The following is a 15,583-nucleotide window of genomic DNA, read 5'->3' as shown; positions in this document are numbered from 1 at the left end:
GCTAAGGTCCATTGGTTATCTCCAAATCTCTGTCACTGACCTCCAAATTCTATATATACACCTAAAAAATCAGCACTGAACAGAACGGTGCTTAGTGCAATTCTAAATACAGTGGAACTTTGGTTTACGAGCATAATTTGTTCCAGAAGCATGCTCGTAAACCAAAATACTCGTATATCAAAGCAAGTTTCCCCATAGGAAATAATGGAAACTTGGCAAGAGGGCAAGAGGGAGAATTAGAAGGCCTTGAGCATGCGCAGATGCATGCTCAAGGCCCGGCAGAGGCAGGAAGTTCTTCAAGCGGCACCAGCACGTCCTGTGGGCTGCTTGCCGGTGCCAGACAGAGGGAGGGGGGGTAAGTTTCAAGTTGTTTGAGAGGTGCCAGTTCACGCGCAGGGGGGGGGGGCGGTTCGCGCAGGGGGGCTTTTGTGAGCAGGGGGGAGTGATACTGGTTCTCGGGGGGAGGGTGCTCGCAAATCGAGTCAACACTCGGTGTGCAAGACAAGTTTTGCGAGAATGTTTTGCTCGTCTTGCAAAACACTCGCAAACCAATTAATGTGCATATTAATACTGGAGATAAGGCAATTGGTTAACTATACTATAATGCATTCTCTATCCCCTCCCTAAAACAAGAGACAACTTGTAGTTTTGCATCTCATGACATCATAATATTTGTATTAACAATTTAACAAACAACTTTTGGGTATCTGTGTTAAAGTGCCCAGGTTTTTAATATCCATTAACACTTTAATAACCGTAATAGTGGATTTTAGCACAGACTGGCGTGCTGAATGCTCTGCGCTGCTCCTGACACTCATCGAATTGAGTGCACAGCCCATGTAAAAGGGAAGTGGCCCCTCCATGTCTGCTGCAGTGTTACTGGACTGGCTAAAGCAACAGATTTCTGATAATTCAAAGTAAAGCCTGAATAAAATCTAAATTCGTTGAGGGATTGTATAAGGTGTCGGATAGAGTGAGAAGGGTTAGTAAGCATAAACAAGATGTCATCTGCAAAAGCTAACACCTTTAATGTTTGATCCCCGAAGTCCACCCCCACTATATCAGGATCCAGAGATACAGTGCGCAGAAAGGGCTCCAAGTACAGTAAAAACAACAGGGGAGACAAAGGACATCCCTGCCGTGTGCCTCTCTCAATTAATATGGGGTCAGTGATAGTGTCATTAACAAGCAGTCTTGCCCGCGGTGTTGAGTATAACGTGCGTAACGCTGTGGCAAACCAACCCGAAATTCCCATATAGTGCAGTATTTCAAATAAAAATGTCCAATTTACTTGGTCAAAGGCTTGTGCTGCATCCAAGCTGAGTAATAACATCGGGGTGTCATGAGATTGTGTATGGGCCAATGACAAGAGTGCCTTTCGAACGTTATGGACCGCCTGCCTTCCCTTTACAAAGCCCACCTGTGTAGACGCGATGATATTTGGGAGTAGAGTGGCTAATCTATCAGCTAATATTTTAGAGAAAATTTTTATGTCCACGTTTAATAAAGATATAGGTCGATAGGACTCCGGAGCAGTGCTGTCTTTACCTGGCTTCAAAATCAATGTAATCAATGCTTCATTCGCCTCTGTGGGAAAATGTTCATCCCGCATAACCTGCGAATAGTAGTCCCTAAGGAAGGGACTCAGCTGCTCCGCTAAAAGTTTATAAAATTCAGCTGTAAAGCCATCCGGCCCTGGAGCCGAGAAATTTCTTTGCTGTTTAATAGCTTGTAACAGTTCTTTAGATGTGATGGCAGCATTGAGAAATTCAACATCAGGGTCAGTGAGCGGCAGTAGGCCGGAATCTGCCAAATAATCCCTAATAAGTGGAGCATCTCCCGAGTCCTGGCGACCATAGACCTTCTGGAAATGAGCCATAAAAATCTGCGCAATGTGTGCTGTGGAGTGCTGTAGATGTCCCTTATCATCCTTCATTCCCATTACATAATGATGACCTCGAGCCTGTGTTGTTAATCGAGCTAATAATTTCCCTGCACGATTACCATAGCGGTGGTAGCGAAATTTGCGATACAGGAGCATTTTAACCGTGCGTTCATGAATATAAGAATTAAGAGTAGCCTCCACAGAAATCAGGCGTTCCCTAGAAGCTCGTGAAGGAAAGTGTGTATAATGGTGTTTAGCAGTTGCCAATTCCTTTTCTAACCTAAGGATGCCCCGAGATAATCGGCGATTCCGCGCTATAACATATGCTATACAATCACCTCTAAGCACTACCTTAGCTGTGCTCCAGAACAGCGTCGGGTTATTACAGTGTTGTCCATTAAAGGCCAGAAAGTCTTCCCATTTAGTTATTAAATAAGTTTTAAAATGATCATCTGAATATAAGTAACTAGGGAATCGCCAACGTACAGGTCCCCGAATGCCAAAGCCCACGTTCACGTCAAGCCAGATCAACGCGTGGTCTGAAATGATTGTAGGACCTATTACCGCCGCATCCACATTTAAGAACGCCCTACTTGTGGTAAGAATATAATCTATTCTAGATTGGGTGTTATGCGCCCTGGAGCAGTGAGTATAGTCCCGTTCTGTGGTGTGTAAGAGCCTCCAGGGGTCAACCAGATCCAGCGTGGCACAGAGGTAAGGTATGCCTCTAGTTCGGGAGGAGCTCCCACGTTGTCCCGGCCCAGTACGGTCACAGGTCGGGTCTAGGACTTGGTTAAAATCTCCGGCTATATAGACCGGATCAGTAATGCGCTCTAAAAGCAATGCTGTAATGCCTTCAAAAAAGGCGTGATCGTATGTATTAGGTGCGTAAATATTCAAAAGGTAGAAAGAGTATGTTCCTACCGTCATCTGTAATAATACATATCTACCCTGTGTATCAGTGGCTACCACTTTCGCTGTGTATGGTAAGGACTTACGGATCAATATCACTACCCCCGCTCGTTTTTGTGGAGAGGAGGCTGCATACACTGCATCCACCCAGGACCTCCTCAACTTCTGATGCTCTATGTCCGTCAACCTGGTTTCCTGTAGGCAGGCTATATCTACTTTATTCCGTTTTAGTTGTGTTAAAATTTTGGTTCTTTTAATAGGGGAGGTGATACCAGATACATTCCAGGAGGCTACCCTTAGAGTATTAGCCATGTGGTGTTAGAAGGGCTATGATCAGCAAAAAATAGAAAGTATAAATAAAGAAGCCACCCCAGGTTCCCAGCCATACCCGAGGTAGCCATAAGGCACTCAGGGCCTGCCCAAGTGCCTTCAATACAGTGGATGAGTTACTGAACAAGAAGCTCACCATAGCTTCAAAACATACACTCTCTTGCAGCCGTAAATTATATATATAGCCATATGATAGCAAAGGACTCCCCCCCATTCGACCCCCTCCCCCCTCTCCCCCCCTTCCCAACCTATCCCCCTGGCGCATGGTTTTGAAGTCACAACTAGGGGTCCGTCCTAGGGCGGTCCCAGAGGTGTGAAAGATCACAAAACAATGCCACTCCAGACCCCGAGTCCCCAATAGTGCAAGAATAACAGTTATATCTTAGAAGCCCAGTACCAAGAAAACAGCAAAGAATAACTTGTCCACAACATACATTCCCTTGAACAATCATAACTTAACAACTGCCAGCTCGCCAGCTCGAGGCATGGTTACTGGCAAAAGTGGGCCCCAAATGTGGCCCTGAGCCACCACAGTTGAGGGCCAATGCTTCCCATAAACCCAGAACCAAAGATCGACAAGCAGCCCTAGGTTGGTACCCACTCAGGTTCTGCTAGTAATCAGGTCAGATCAGACTGGGTAAGCACATGGGTGTTCAAATAGAGAGCCGCTTCCGCCGCTGTATCAAAGACATGCCATTGTCCCAGATGGTGGATACGCAATAGAGCCGGGTACAGGAACAGGAACCGTACTTTTTTTTCAGCCAAGGAGGCACATATCGGGTAAAATTGCTTCCTGCGCTCCGTTAGGGCCGCAGAGTAATCCTGGAAGATGCGGACCTCCGACTCTTCAAATTGTAAGGTCTCCCGGAGTTGTTTATATCTGCGTAGAATTTCCACCTTATGGTTATAATTTAAGAGTTTGGCTATAACCATTCGAGGCCGGGCCTCTCGGGCCTGTTCCCTGCCCAGACGGTGAGCCCGTTCAAGACGGATAGGTCCCAATCCCTCGGGTAAGGAAAAGGTTTTGGTAAGCCATACCTCCAGAGTTTGTAACAGCTTTGGACCCGCCACCGCCTCAGGAATTCCCAAAAAGCGTAAGTTGGATCTGCGGGAACGATTTTCCAGGTCTTCCAGTCTCTCCGCTTGCTTTTGGGTCAGGGCCTGCAGTTCCTGTAATGTGGTGGCCTGGGTGTTCTGTGTGTCCTCCATGCTGGATACTCTAGTCTCCAATGCTGTTGTTCTTGTGGTCGTTTCTGAGAGCATATTTTCTACTTTTAAAATCTGCTCTGACAACTTGTCGATGCTGGGCTGCATAGCCGCTGTCACAGCCTGGGTGAGGGCCGTCAGCGCCTCCGGCGCAATATATTGGATCGCTGGGGTGAGGGCGCCCGACGCCATTTTTTCCCCTCCGCTCTGCGGGCGCTCCCGATCCTTTTTTTGCAGGCGGGTGGACATCGGGGGCGCAGATGCGGACAGAAATCTGTCCATGCAGCGAGTTTGGGGCTGCGCTTCAGATCGCTAATTTCCGGCGATCCCCCGACGGCTGTAACCGGGCAATTTGGGACTCGGGGCCCGGGAGCTCTGGCGGCACGTGTCTGCCGCGGCTCAACGCATCACGTGATCTTCACCAAAAAATACTTAATCTCTCAAATATAAAACACAAAATATTCAAAAATAATAATATATTAAAAAAGGTGCTCCATAAATAATATAAACCATCTCTCCGGGTAATGGTTATAGCTATCACATCATAGCACCACCCCCTACCAGCCAATAATTCATAGATGAAAAAAAGTAAAAAAGACTTATCTTTAGCTGATGTTCTAAGATGCTCTTTAATCAAAATGCAGCTGGGAGGTGGTGACCATGCCATTACTGAATTCTTCAATCCCCAAACAGTGTCTAATGCTGTAATCCCCAAATTAGTGTCCAAAACAAACACACAAAATCCACACTCCAAACCAAGGAATAATCAGTTCATCTAGTGAGGAAACAATCCCCAAATACAGACAAAAAAAACCCTCCCAAAACAATGAACCCATTGTTCTGAGGGACTTGAATGTTTGCAATGCAAAAATAATTTGAGGGCAACACACAACCATGATATCTTCTTTCTGGAGGTATTCCCCTCTGATTACCCACAATGATATCCCTAGGCCACTACAGAATGAAAGCATGATGGTTTACCACACTTGTCATCATCATCCTCTGATATATGATTTGTGATTCAAATCAAAAATATGAAACAAATACTGCATTATAGAATCCAAAATATGCATTAATCCACCCCTACAGAAAAGGATAGATTCCACAGGGCACTGAAAAGTATAAAGGTTTAGTCTGATAAAGTCCAGTTACAAAATATTTATTTTTTGATGTTTAAAACCATTTTGTAAGGAAAAGAAGTAAGAGGAAAAGAAGGCTGCTTTGGTTCTCAAAGATAGCATCTGAAAAGGTAAGGAAAAATAGATTAGCTTTCATAAACTACACAAGACCTCAGAAAGAGGAAGCAGGCAAAAATATCTGGAAAAGTTAAGAAAGGCTGGTTGAGTAGTCAGGAAAGCAAAGATGCAAATGGAAGAAAAAATAGACAACATGATAAAATGGGGAGGGGGAGGGGAAGACATTTTTTTAGATATAATAGTGATAGGAAAAAGTGCAAAACTGGCATTATGGGACTCAGAGGTGAAGGAGAGAAATTTGTAGAAGCTGATAAAGATAAGGCTGAATTGCTTTAACAAATATTTCTGATCTGTGCTCACAGCTGAAGCACTAGGAGCAGGAGCAAAGAAGACATACAGAAATAGGCCTGGAGGTGTGGTAGACCCTGATCGATTTTCATAGGATTCTGTTCATGAGGTGGACAAAGCAGTGGGGTCGGATGGTGTACATTCGAGGATACTGAAAGAACTTAGGAAAGATCTGCCAGCCCTACTGGCCGACCTATTCAATGCTTCTCTAGAATCAGGAGTGGTATCAGAGGATTGGAGAAGAGCAGATATAGTCCCTCTCTACAAAAGTGGAAGTAGGGAACTACAGGCTGGTCTGCCTTCTGTGGTAAGTAAATTAATAGAAACACTTTTAAATCAGAGAATAGTGATGTTTCTGGAATCCAGTGGATTACAGGACCCAAGGCAATATGGATTCACTAGAGGCAGGTCTTGTCAGACAAATCTGATTAATTTCTTTGACTGAGTGACCAGAGAATTGGATAGAGGGAGTGCCCTAGATGTGGTGTATTTAGATTTTAGCAAAGCCTTTGACAAACGTCTAATAAATAAACTGAGTGCCCTCAGGATGGGTTCCAAAGTGACAGGCTGGGTCAGGAACTGGTTGAGTGGAAGGCGACAGAGGATAGTAGTCAATAGAGATCACTCTAAGGAAAAGGATATTACCAGTGGTGTGCCTCAAGGTTTGGTTCTTGGGCCTGTTCTTTTCAGCATTTTTTTGTAAGTGATATTGCTGAAGGGCTGTCAGGTAAGATTTACCTCTTTGCAGCTGAAACCAAAATCTACAATAGAGTAGACTCCCTCCCCTCTGATGTGAATAGCATGAGGAAGGACCTAGTGAAGCTTGAAAAATGGTCTGAAATTTGGCAGCTAAAAGTTATTGCTAAGACATGCAAGGTCATGCATTTGGGCTGCAAAAACCCAAAGGAATGGTAGTTTAGGGGATGAAGAACTTTTGTGCATGAAAGAGGAGCGGGACTTGGATGTGATGCTATGTGATGGGACTTGGGTGTGGAAATATGTGATGATCTTAAGGTGGCCAAACAGGTTGAAAAGGTGACAGCGACAGCTAGAAGTATGCTAGGATGCATAGGGAGAGGTATGGCCAGTAGGGAAAAGGAGGTATTGATGCTCCTGTATAATCTAATCTAATCCATGATTTCTTGATCGCACTTATCAAATATAGGTTCAAGGCAATTTACAAGATAAGAGGCCCATACAGTATCATGGGGGAATGGTTATATCACATTGTAGAGGAAGGTTACATTGTTACAATAGGGGAAATAGTTACAACATATTATAGAGGAAGGATATATTGTTGCAAGAAGGGAACTAGTTACATTATGTTGAGGAGATTCTAGTGAGACCTAATTCAGAATACAGTACTCCCCCGAAATGTGCAGGGGTTCCTTTCCAGGAACCCCTTCGAATTTCAGAAAACCGCAAATGCGGTTTTTCACCTGTCAAAAGGCAGGGGAGGCAGGAGTGGGCAGCTGGAGAGGCAAGAGAGGGCTGCTGGAGCACTGGCGGGTAAAGAAAATCACTCGCAGTCTGCTCCGACCGCCTCTTCCTTGTATAAAGTTGGGCTACACCAATCAGGAGCTGCAGACTTTACTACAGGAAGAGGCGGTTGGAGCAGACCGCGAATGATTGAGTCCGCAAACCGCAAATTCTTGGGGAACATTGTACTGTGTATAATTCTGGAGACCGCACCATCAAAAGGATATAAACAGGATAGAGCCAGTCCAGAGGAAGGCTACTAAAATGGTCAGTGGTTTTCATCATAAGACATATGGAGACAGACTTAAAGATCTCAATATATATACTTTTGAGGAAAGGCAGGAGAGGGGAGATATGATAGAGACGTTTAAATACCTACATGGCAAAAATGCACGAGGTGAGTCTCATTTGTTTGAAAGGAAGCTCCAGAATGAGAGGGTATAGAATGAAGTTAATCTAAGGAATTTTTTTTTTTTTTAATAGAAAGGGTGGTAGATGCATGGAATAGTCTCCCAGTAGAGGTGGTGGAGCCAAAGAATGTGTCTGAATTCAAGAAAGTGTGGGACAGGCACGTGAGATCTCTTAGCGAGAGGAGGAGATAGTGGATGCTGTGGATGAGCAGACTGGATGGGCCTTTTGGCCTTTATCTGCCATTGCCATCATGTTTCTATGTCTCTCAAGTCAGGAGGGCATCTGTGCATGCAGGGATGCAATGCGGTGACGGCATGTGCATGCATGTGACATCATCACTTCACACTTGCACATATACAAATGCCCTCCCGATGTGGCTCCAAGCATGAGAACAGGATGAGGGGGCATGGCTGGGGGGGGGTGAGGCTGGGGCGGGACTTGGGTAGAACTGGGCAGGCCTAGGGGCGGAGCCATGGGCCCAGATTTTACAATCATAAAATCTGGTAACCTTATGGTGAGCCTCTACAGCAGGGGTCTCAAAGTCCCTCCTTGAGGGCCGCAATCCAGTCGGGTTTTCAGGATTTCCCCAATGAATATGCATGAGATCCATGTGTATGTACTGCTTTCAATGCAAATTCATTGGGGAAATCCTGAAAACCCGACTGGATTGCGGCCCTCAAGGAGGGACTTTGAGATCCCTGCTCTACAGTGAGTGAGTCAATCAGAATTGACTGACAGCCTCTCACCCACCTTCAGTCACTCCTGACTTTCTGATTAACAGAGGGACTGTCCTGGCTGATTTTCTGACTGCATATGGACTGTCCTGACTCACTGAGAGACTGCCAGTTCCATGAGTGGGCTTTGCTCCTGTCTCTTTTGAGGTACAGGTCTGGGGAGAGGGGGTTTAGGAATGGTTTAGGATACTACTACACATCAGGGATTATTTTTTATTTTTAATATAATTGAAATCTGGTTAGGGGGAAAAGGGGCAACTAGACCACTAGGAACTTTTGGGTTGATGTTGGGGTTAGTGAGTCTTACTAGAACACCAGATAACTATATATATATTTTTTTTTTACTGTTTGGAGATAAGGTCAGGTTGGGTCAGGGAGAGAAAAGGAGCAAGGCCACTAGGGGCCCTGCAGAAAGTTGAGTCAAGGCGCCAACAGTTTGGGGGGGGGGGGTCTTCAATGTCACCCGTCTTGTCAGTGCCTGAGCTGATTGTGGCAGTAATTTATATACTCATTGATTACAGCAAGACAGACAGCTTTTAACAGTAATTTTGCTGTAGAGTGCAAGCCCTACTGCAAAGTTTTTTGTATGAACCTCCCGAATGATGAGTTGAGCGAGAGAAAAGTTAAGTCACTTGCTTGGGGAGATGGGGGTTTGAGTTGCTCAGGTATCTGTTTGTCCAGGATAGCATCTTCAAATCTTCCAAGTTACTCAGTTCCAAGAGGGACATTGTAGGCCAGACCTGGATTTCTGATAACCCCACCTTAGTCCTGCAGTACTAATTTCATGGATAGAATCAGGGACAAAAGTTCAAAATCTCCTTTCTAGACTTGGGTCATGTAGAAGATCTTCTCCCTTTGCATATATGTGAATAGCTCTTGAGGAAAAGGGTGAAGAGAATGAATATGGATTTATCTTAAACAACAAGCAGATGCATGTGCATGTCAGTTGGTGCAAGGGGTGTTAACAGCTACTTGTGGGAAATGGTGTTAGTTGACATGATCACACCGAAAAGAAAAGCCAGAGAGGCCTGTGCGACGAGGAGAACAATCCAGATTTTTGAGTCGTGAGGAAAAGCTGTCAACCATACCGCAGTGGGCGATCCAAAACAACCTTTATTTAGTCAGCAGCATAGATTTGACACTGACAGTGTTTCTGCAATTCTGCCTTTGTCAAGAGTCTCTCACCAAAATAAATGTGTGTGGTTCCTTAGTGTGCATTTCACATTCGGCAGTTTTAGAGAAATTGAAGGAATAAAATCCCCTGGCAACAGTGTCGAGTCTATGCTGCTGACTAAATAAAGGTTGTTTTGGATCGCCCATTGTTGTATTGTTGAAATCTTTTCCTCACGACTCTTGTAACTGGATCCAGAAAATGTAAGCATTTGTAAACTATGAAAGTGGTATACACACTGTTCAGAGGTAATCAGAAGAGGGAGAATGGGTTCAAATTAAAAGTGTGTAATAAATATGCCCCTTAGATTGTAATCCTTCTGAGGCAGAGACCTTGACTATGTAACTCAGCTTGAGCTGTGATTTTGAAAGCTAATTAGCTTAAAAAATGCAAATAAAAATAAAATCTAAGTAGCTAATGCTACCAGATATATAGAGTGCTGTACACATTTGCTACATACGTGCTATTTAATTATTTTTGGCAGTATGTAATTATACTTCACAATGAGCCTGGCAGTGGAGGTTTGTGATACTGAGATGACATCAGAATTTGAATAGTTTTTTGTATAGTGAAGTGTATAGGTAATATCCTAATTCTGCTCTGCTCCCATTGTAGCTAGCTGGGGGCTGGGGAGGGGGGGGGGCAGTGGACACTGGGGATGCAATATTTGCAGAAGTAGAAGCACAGGGAATTATAATGTTTGCCTTGCACATACAAGGACAGGAATGAACTTAAGCTAAGGGATGCAGGGTATGATCTCAATAGCTCATATTCACTGCTAGTACACATATACTTGGTTTGGTTGAAACAGTTTCCTTCCAGAGCTCACATCTTGTAAAATGTATAGGCAATAGTTTTGGTAAGCTTGAAAGTTATTTTTAATCAGGATATCCCTGATTCCAGTAATGGGACAGAGGTACCATATAAAAGTTCAGCAGCAGTGTAATATTGTCCTCACAGTGCTGCAGGATAAAGCGGTTGATTCGCACCTCCCCCATGTGGTCTAGAATTCCCTACCCACCTACCATCCTCTCCTCAAACCTTCTTTTTTTTTTTTTCTGCATCCTATTTGAGCTAGGTTCAATATTAAAAAGAATAGTAGCAAGCTGCAGAACAGCTGCTGCTCAAGTGTACTGCAAGTAGAGAATGACACAGTGACAGAATTCATCACCGTTCCCATCCCAGCGGGAAACCATCTCCATGTCATTCTTTAAGGAGAGAGGGAAGAATCAGAGTTTGAATGGGCACAACCACTGACCCTCAAGCCTTGCATTGAAGAATGCTGGTGTAGAAGGACTGAAGTTGAGATAGACACTAATGAATGACAGTCTCTGGTATCCAGAGCAGATATTGTGATGTCATAATGCCTCATTCCACCATTGCTTAAGAGCCAACCTCATCAGTGATGTCACAATGGATTCATTATCCTAGTCTTGGCTCACATAAGAATCAAAGTATGAATGAGCACAACTGCTAACCCTCAAGCCTTGCATTGAAGAATGCTGGTGTAGAAGGACTGAGGTTGAGATAGACACTAAAGAATGACAGGATCATTTCCCAAGGTTATCCTGTCACCGTGTCATTCTCTAACTGCAAGTCTCTGCTATAGCCCTTATACCAACAGGAAATGTGCATCAAAGAGGGTGGTGAGAATTGCAGTATAGAGAATGACACAGGGACAAATTTTTCCCTATCCCCATGAGAACTCATTTTCCCGGCCCACCTCCTTGAGTTCTTTTCCTGTCCCTACCTCATTCCTGCAAGCTCCATCCTCATCTGCACAAGTCTCAAACACTTTAAAATCATAAGTGTTTGGGGCTTGTGTGGTTAAGGCAGAGCTTATGGGAATGGAGCAGAGGCAGGGACAGCAATAATGACAACAACAAAGACAAAACTCACAAGGACAGGGAAAATTGAGTTCCGACAGGGACAAAATTTGTCCCCGTGTCATTCTCTATTGCAATGCACTTAAGCATAAGAACATAAGAAATGCCTTCACCGAATCGGGACCCTTGGTCCATCCAGTCCGGTGAGCTGCACACGCGGAGGCTTAACTAGGTGCTTCCTGATGAAGACCTAGGTGTTCCCAGATGGGACCTTGTTTACCTGTATCCCTCGATGTGATTTGCAAGGTGTGCGTCCAACTTCCCCTTGAATCTTATAATGGAGGTCTCCGTCACAACCTCCTCCGGGAGAGCGTTCCAAGTGTCCACCACTCGCTGTGTGAAACAGAACTTCCTGACATTAGTCTTGGGCCTGTCGCCTCTCAATTTCAGTCCATGACCTCTCGTCCGGTTCACATTTGACAACATGAATAAAGTGCATCGTGCTGGATTTTTATCAATTCCTTTTAGTATTTTAAAAGTCTCTATCATATCCCCACGCATTCTTCTCTTCTCTAGGGTGAACAAGTTCAGTTTTCTGAGGCGTTCTTTATAGCTCAAATTTCCCATACCTTTTACTAGCTTTGTGGCTCGCCTCTGCAGGGTTATATCCTTCCTTAGGTAGGGAGACCAGTATTGGATACAATACTCCAGTTGTGGCCTGACCATTGCTCTGTAAAGCGGCATTATGACGTTAGCCGATCTACTTGTGATTCCTTTCTTTATCATGCCCAACATCCTGTTCGCTTTCTTTACAGCCGCCGCGCATTGTGCCGACGGTTTCAGGGTCAGGTCTATCAGTACCCCAAGGTCTCTTTCTTGTTCGCTCTTGCTCAAAGTCACACCTAACATTTTATATTCATGTTCCTTGTTTTTCGTGCCTAGGTGCACACTTTGCATTTTTCTATATTAAACTTCATCTGCCACTTTTCCGCCCATTTCTCTAGCTGGTTCAAATCTCTCTGGAGTTTTTCACTATCCATTTGTGATCCAACAGACTGACATAGTTTCGTGTCGTCTGCGAACTTGATTATATTACTCGTTGTTTCCTCTTCCAGGTCATTTATGAATATATTGAATAAGATTGGCCGAAGGACCGAGCCCTGGGGCACACCGCTTGTCACCTTTTCCCAGTCCGAGAATTTCCCATTTATGCTAACCCTCTGCAATCTGCTCTCCAGCCAATTGGCTATCCATCTTAGTATATCCCCTTAAATTCCATGGCTTTGTAGTTTCTTCAGAAGCCTAGCGTGTGGTACCTTATCGAATGCCTTCTGGAAGTCCAAGTATATTATATCCACCGGGTCTCCACTATCGATTTGTTTGTTCACCTTCTCAAAAAATTGTAGTTAATTCGTCAGACATGACTTCCCCTTCCTGAAGCCGTGTTGACCGTCTCTCATCATGTCATGATTTTCCAGGTGCTGCACTATGCTATCTTTGATTAGCGTTTCAACCACCTTCCCAGGAACTGACGTAAGACTCACAGGTCTATAGTTGCCTGGTTCTCCTCTCGACATGGAATGACATGCGCTATCTTCCAATCCTCTGGTATTCGCCCGGTTCTGATTGACAAATTAGCTAAGGATTGTAAGAGCTCTCTGATTTCTACCTTTAGTTCCTTTAGCACTCTCAGGTGAATTCCGTCCAGTCCAGGGGACTTGTCACTTTTTAGTCTTTCGATCTGGTAGTATATCATGTCCAGGTTCACACTCACCGTGGTGAGGCTATCCATGATTTCTCCCTTGAATACTTTTGCTGGTTCAGGCATTGATGCAGTGTCTTCCCTGGTAAATACAGACGCGAAGAATGAGTTTAGCCTGTCGGCAATCCTTTTGTCTTCCTTGATGTACCCTTTTCTTCCCTGATCGTCGAGAGGACCTACTGCCTCCTTTGCTGGTTTTTTTCCTTTTATATATTTGAAAAAGGGCTTGAAGTTTTTGGCTTCTCGCGCTATCCTTTCCTCATAGACCTTTTTGGCATTTCTTACCGCCTTGTGACACCTCTTCTGGTCGGCCTTGTGACCGTTCCAGGCCTCCGTTGTTCGTTCGCGTTTCCATTTTTTAAACGAGTTCCTCTTTTCCCTTACTGCATCCTTTAACCCTTTTGTCAGCCATGCTGGTTCTCCTTTGTTCATATTTTCCCTTCTTTTGGCTATCCACGGAATGTAGAGATTCTGTGCTTTGGTGATGGTAGTTTTTAGTAGGGACCATGCTTGATCGACAGTTTTAATTTTGGTTGTCCTTTTCTTGAGCCGTTTTTTAACCATGTTTCTCATGCTGTCGTAATTTCTTTTTCTGAAGTTAAAGGTTGTAGTTTGAGTCTTGGTTCGTTTCCCCTTACCGATGCCGATTTTAAATTTGATGTTATGATCACTCGTCCCTAGCGGGACCGTGACTTCCACGTCTGATGTTCTTCCAGTTATGCCATTTAGGACCAAGTCCAAAGTTGCGGTTCCTCTTGTCGGTTCTCCCACCATTTGTTCTAGGAAGCAGTCTCCTATTAATTCCAGGAACTTTGTTTCCCTGCCGCAGTTTGAGGTTATTAGGTTCGTTTATCCCCGGAAAGTTGAAGTCTCCCATGATTGTTACGTTACCTGTTCTACATTCATGGTAGATTTCCTCTTTCATTTCTGCGTCTGTTTCTTCCGTCTGTGTTGGGGGTCGATAATAGAGTCCATTTTTGTCTGCTCAGCTCTGGTTAGGGATCCTTATCCAGAGGGACTCCAGTTTATCCTTTCCTTCCATCATCCCTTCTTTGTTAGACTCTACTTCCTCTTGAACATACAGGGCAATACCTCCCCCTCTTTGCCCTATTCTATCTCTTCTGTAAAGTTTGTATCCCTGCAGTGCTGTGTCCCATTCATTTTCTTCATTCCACCAATCACACAAAAATCTGCGAAGGAATAGGACTGGGTAAAATAAGGATCCCATGGATCTCTACCGCACATCCTTAAAAAATATGCTTACCTCTGAGGTACGCGGGATCTATGGAGGTCCACGGGAGTTAAAACAAGGATCCCTATGGACCCTACACCACAGCCACTTTCTTTTTAAGGCCATGCACTTTAACTCCGCAGGATCCATGTGATCCCCAGGTAGAAGGCATTAAGGACACTAGGATGCAGAAAAGCTGAACACAACAAAAGGGAGAGCATGCAGTAGAGGTCCATGGGGGTCTGCAGGATCATTATTTTACCCAGTCCCAAAACTAACGAAACCTGAAGAGCCGAAAGGAGTGGTACATAGAGAGACGGGGCATATCCCGTCCAAACACAATATTGCAAAGATATTATATATAGGGGGTCAAGAAAGTCTGGGAATAAAATAACACTGCAAAAAAAAAAAATTAACAGCACAGGATAGGGAAAATGCTTATAAAAGTACATTTCGAGTAAAAAAAAATAAAAAATGAAGCAGACTGGAGTGTGGCTCAGGAAAACTATATTCTTCCACCTCCCAGCACCAACAAAAAAAAAATGGACTAAAAGTTTTATCTCCTGTGGACCTTACAGATCCCGCTCACCCCCAAGGTAAGCAGATTTTTAAGGATGTGAGGTAGAGATCCACGAGGTCCATGGATCCTCATTTTACCCATTCCCTAAAGGAACGTTTGAGAAACAGGAAAACCTGGATACAGGTTGTGTTAAAAGGAAAAAATGCTGGACTGGCAGGGTAAAAGAGTGTACATTTATATATTTATTAGGATTTATTTACCATCTTTTTGAAGAAATTCATCCATGGCCGTGTACAGGAAATATACATATAATACAATGACATCAGTAAATGTATTCAAACAACAATGCAGGGCCAGCCTAGTCACAACTCATACAAGGTGGTCACCTAGGACAGTACCAACACTTAGATTCTAGCATCTTTCCTCTCCTTATGCCATGGTCTCCAACCTATCTCTCTTTCCTTCCATCTTTCCCTCACTCCAGCCATACAGTCTTACCTTGCTTCTACTGGGGAAGAGATGTAGGGCCTTAAGCATTGGCTTATGCTCAAGGCCTCTCAGCTCTGGCCCCC

Source organism: Geotrypetes seraphini, chromosome 5 (genome assembly GCF_902459505.1).
Source record: "Geotrypetes seraphini chromosome 5, aGeoSer1.1, whole genome shotgun sequence".
Classification (NCBI taxonomy): domain Eukaryota; kingdom Metazoa; phylum Chordata; class Amphibia; order Gymnophiona; family Dermophiidae; genus Geotrypetes; species Geotrypetes seraphini.
This window is presented reverse-complemented; position numbering follows the sequence as displayed.